Genomic DNA, 5,000 nt, shown 5'->3' on the forward strand with positions numbered 1-5,000 from the left:
GTTCAAGCCATGGGTTGATTACAGGTGTATAGAGTTGTTTATGTTATGTAACCTGAAAAGTGGAGATAATGGTAAAGTGTGATTAAAAATATCGAAGGTTGGTTTTTGAATGAAAGAAATCCAGGACTTACCATCATTTTGTTAGGTTACTTTTAAAAATATTATCTATATTCATCCATTTCCTTTTTATTTATTCATTCATTCATTTATTCAATTGAATATTTGAAATTTGAAGTAATACAATGTATTCCGACCGGGATAACAGATGTGTCATCCTAAGATACGAAGTATCAAATATATATATAAATATGATTCTTTTAATCAAATTTTGACATATGTCTCACTAGAAATGACGGTCCCAATAGCTCAGTTGGTAGAACACTCGCTTCAAACGCAAAGGGACCAAGATCTATCCCGGATGCAGTCGAGACTTTTTTTTCCCATTCCCTCTGTCCATCCAACAGTAAATGGGTGGCTGGGTCTATTAGATCTGGCAGAAAGTACTTTGCGATAGACTAGCGTCCTATCCAAAGGGTAGCAGTAATTGCTATTGCCCGCTTTCCGCTGTAGAAGCCGGAATAAACTCCGGCTCTACGGGCCTTGTGGACTACTGCACTAGAAATAAGAGAAAGGAGAAGAAGAGAAAGTGAGAACTAATAACCCTACTTGCGGTCTAAAAACAATAATAGAGAGCGGGGTGACGCCATCTACAATTATTTTATAGAGCTTGGTTAATTATAAATCATGAATTATGAGGGAGGCACGAGAGGAATGAGGACCGGGGAGGGGGGGGGGAGGGTTAAAAATCTAATCTGACTTTAAAATCTTCAGCTCGTGAAAATAACGTGATTTGTTAATGATAAAACTTGTTTCCGGGACAACTTTAAAGAGAAATGATCTGTCCAGTATTAACATATCAGAAATATAACATAAAATATCTGCCGCACTATAAAAAAAAAAAACCCCAAAAAACAATCAAGTATTAAATAGTTTGGCCAGAAAATTCGTCCTTCAAATATCGATCGATTAAAATGGCCCGTATCTTGGCAAAACTCTGAAAACCTGGGCAATTGTAAAATCTCCAGGTTTGAGAGTTTTTGTCAAGGTGAAGGTCATTTAATTTGAATTACGAGTTTTCTGGCCAAATTTAAAAAAATGTTTTTTTAATTTTTTTGGGGGGGTTTATCTTTTTGTGCGGCCGATATAATGCCTCCATTCAAAGGGTCTTTTCCTATTTAGATTGCATCGATGGAGAACAATCTAGAAATAAAGACACTTTTGACAGCCGTGATATTGGAGGAGAGAGAGGCATGCGCCATCTTCGATATTTCATGAATGAAGAAAACTTGAAATGATATAATATTTGGTTTACGCTCTCTCTCTCTCTCTCTCTCTCTCTCTCTCTCTCTCTCTCTCTCTCTCTCTATATATATATATATATATATATATATATATATATATATATATATATATATATATATATATCTGTCTATTTATCTCTCTATCTATCTATCTATCTATCTATCTCACTCTCTCTCACCCACACACACAATGTCTCTCTTTCCTTGTCTCTTTGTCACTCTCTATCTCTCTCTCTCTCTCTCTCTCTCTCTCTCTCTTTCTCTGACTTTCTCTCTATATCTCTGACTTTCTCTTTCTGTCTCTTTCTCTGTGTGTCTCCCTCTGTATTGCTCTCTTTGTGCCTTCTTGTTTTTTCTCTTTCTCCCGTATTGTTTCTAATATTATTCTTAGATTTAAATTTTTTTATTCATTTATTTCCACAACCGGTTCACCCCGAAATCATCACAGCTTTAAGGATGATGTGTCACTATAGATAGAACGAAATTGACATCACTCAAGTCTTGGCTTTTTTTTAATGTTTTTTTTTTGCCATCCATGTTTATGAGTAATTCTCACCAAACTGCATTAACCAGACTATAAACGTTCAAGGTTACACACAGTTTTGTATGTTGGTCCGTTATACATCCGGATGGCAATGTTGTGAGTTTATTAGCCCAGCGAATACTATCTATAGGGAAGAAAGTCGTGACATCAAATCATCTACTCTTTTGGTTCCTAAATCCTTGGGGGTGTGCATGTAACCAATATTTGAAGTACTACCTGTGAAAAGTTGCCATAACTATTTCAGTAGCAAGATGTAATAAATTACAATGTGAAATTGAATATAAGCTTCGATTTAATATACGAAAACAGCAGATAAAATGGACGTTTCTGGTTTCCCCTGTATCAACAAACAAGATGAATGAAACACTACAGACGAATGAGATAATGTGGTAGTGGCGTTGTTAAGATGAATACTTTTTGAGAAACCAGAAACGTCCATTTTATCTGTTTTCGTTTATTAAATTGAAGCTTACATTCAATTTCACAATGTTACATTTTTCTTCGAGCTTCGAGCAGCTAGTTACATGGAGAGGGTGTATATCGATAGTCTGCGGAATCAAACCTCTGAGGTCCCGATTTCCATGATCGGCTGATCAAACCTCTGAGGTCCCGATTTCCATGATCGGCGGATCAAACCTCTGAGGTCACGATTGTCACGACCGGCGGATCAAAACTCTGAAGTCTACATACGAGCTTTGCGCACCATGTTTTATTTAATTTTGGGCAATGTCATCAGATGTCTGAACTGCCTAAAATTAAATAAAACATGGTGCGCAAAGCTCGTATGTAGACTTCAGATTTTTTTTCCTCCGATCGTGAAAATCGGGACTTCAGAGGTTTGAACCTCCCATTGGGACAATCGGGACTTCAGAGGTTTGAACCTCCCATCGTGAAAATCGGGACTTCAGAGTTAGGATTACGGGAGGTAAATTAGCGAGGATGGATTATCTTTATTGACGACAAGCATAGATTTAAACTAGAAAATAAGTTAATCTCACTATGACACCAGAAGATTATTTACACAAAGTTTGAATCAACCCCTCTGGAAGAGTGGTTTTATACTTTCAATGAAATAGGAACCAGCTTTTTAACATCACACTTTTCTTGTCCACAAAGTTTTTGAAACCGTCCTAATGACGCTGACAACTCTTCGAATGCGTTCATTATCTAGTTAACTCCTGCCGTACTCTGGAAAAAAACGTATTTAAAATTTGGCCAGAAAACTCGTCCTTCAAATATCAATCGATTTAAATTACCCTCGTCTTGTCAAAAACTCTCAAACCTGGGATTTAAAAAAAGACTTCGAGAAGTCCCATGTTTGAGAGTTTTTGGCCATGAAAAGTGCCATTTAAATTGATTGATTTTTGAAGTACGAATTTTCTGGCCAAATTTTTAAATTCGGGTTTTTATTTCCATTAACTGGTTGGAAACAGGAAAAACATAAAAATCCTCTCAGAGTGTGTGTCCTAGAAACCAAATTATCCCCAGCGAGGCTGTTTGAATATTTGAGGGTTTACAGCACGAAACAAACACACCACAAATTAATCTGCTTTCTTTGTGCGGCTGTGTGGTCTTGTGGTGTGGTATGACGATCGCTTTCGGATTGGAAGGCCTGGAGTTCGAATACGTTTGCGTGTAAAGCGAGTGGTCTAACACAACTGGGCCATCGGGTACCCCGTATTTTATTCATACACATTCCATCTTGTGCTGTCTCGTAACTTTCTGTATTGGTTAGTTGCTGGTCTGATTTGATATTGAACTACAATCCTTTTTCGCTTCCCCCCCCCCCCCCCCCCCCTCTCTCCCTCTTTCTCTCTCTCTCTATCTCTCTCTCTCTTTCTTTCTTTCTTTCCTTCTTTCTTTCTCTCTCTCTCTCTCTTTCTTTCTTTCTTTCTTTCTTTCTCTCTCTCTCCATCTTTCTCTCTCTCTCTACCTATCTCTCTCTCTCCCTCTTTCTCTCTCTCTATCTCTCTCTCTTTCTTTCTTTCTGTCTTTCTTTCTATCTTACTCTTGCTCTCTTTCTCATTCTCTCTCTCTCTCTCTCTCTCTCTCTCTCTCTCTCTTTCTTTCTTTCTTTCTTTCTCTCTCTCTCTATCTATCTCTCTCTCTCCCTCTTTCTCTCTCTCTATCTCTCTCTCTTTCTTTCTTTCTGTCTTTCTTTCTATCTTACTCTTGCTCTCTTTCTCATTCTCTCTCTCTCTCGCTCTCTCTCTCTCTCTCTCTCTCTCTCTCTCTTTCTCTGCCTCTTTATTTATGTATTCCACCTACTCTCGTTCTCTCTCTCTTTTTTTTTTCTTTCTTCCTCCCTCTTTCTCTTCACCCCCCCCCCCCCCCCCATCCCCGCCATCTTTCTCTCTCTCTCTCGCTCTCTCTCACTCTCTCTCTTTCTCTATTCTCACTCTCTCCTCTCTCTCTCTCTCTCTCTCTCTCTCTCTCTCTCTCTCTCTCTCTCTCTCTCTCTCTCTCTCTCTCTCTCTACGTCTTTTTAAACAAGGCATCTTAAATGCTGTACTATGCATTGAAAAATTTGACCAGGAAACTCGTCCTTCATATATCGGTCGATTAAAATCATCATAGCAAAAAAAAAAAAAAATCTTTCTAACCTGGGACCTCGCTTAAGTTGAGACCATTTTTGCCAAGATGAGGGTCATTCAAATCGATCGATAATTGAAGGACAATTTTTTCTGGCCAAATGTTTAAATACTCATTTCTCCATGAAAAAAAACCCGGCAGTTCGCTGGCTAAATATTCAAATAAATAATCCAAATATTTCATCATGCGGAGTTAACAATTCAAAGACTCTATTTCACACGCACCACTTTGCATAATCATTTCCGCTGGGCCGTTTATTCTTGGGTTTATTTTTATCAAACTGTGGGCTGAAAACGTCTAAATTACTAACAATCAAGGAAAGAAGTAATCAAAAAAATGTTCATTGAATAAATGATAAAATCATTTCGTTTTCCGGTGTGTGAAGAAGCTGTAATTATTGCTATTTGATTTACAACAAAATATTGTATTGGGCATTTATTGTAAAAGAGTGTAATTATGATGGGAATGTGAAGAATGACAATACAAAAAGAGGAAGAGGAGGG

The 5,000-nt window shown here is 37.7% G+C and overlaps 1 protein-coding gene across 1 annotated transcript in view; it reads right to left on the reverse strand.

The window, feature by feature from the left end:
* LOC144975425 (uncharacterized) overlaps positions 1–5,000 on the reverse strand; it is a 145,166-nt gene that overhangs the window by 82,304 nt on the left and 57,862 nt on the right. The window contains exon 2 of the mRNA XM_078919483.1: positions 1–52. This exon is cut by the window's left edge and continues 329 nt beyond it. The gene's annotated coding sequence lies outside the window, so the exon portion shown is untranslated. The remainder of the gene's footprint in view (positions 53–5,000) is intronic.

Source organism: Berghia stephanieae, chromosome 6, assembly GCF_034508935.2.
Source record: "Berghia stephanieae isolate SIO BIC M18660-M18661 chromosome 6, UCSD_Bste_1.3, whole genome shotgun sequence".
Lineage (NCBI taxonomy): Eukaryota > Metazoa > Mollusca > Gastropoda > Nudibranchia > Aeolidiidae > Berghia > Berghia stephanieae.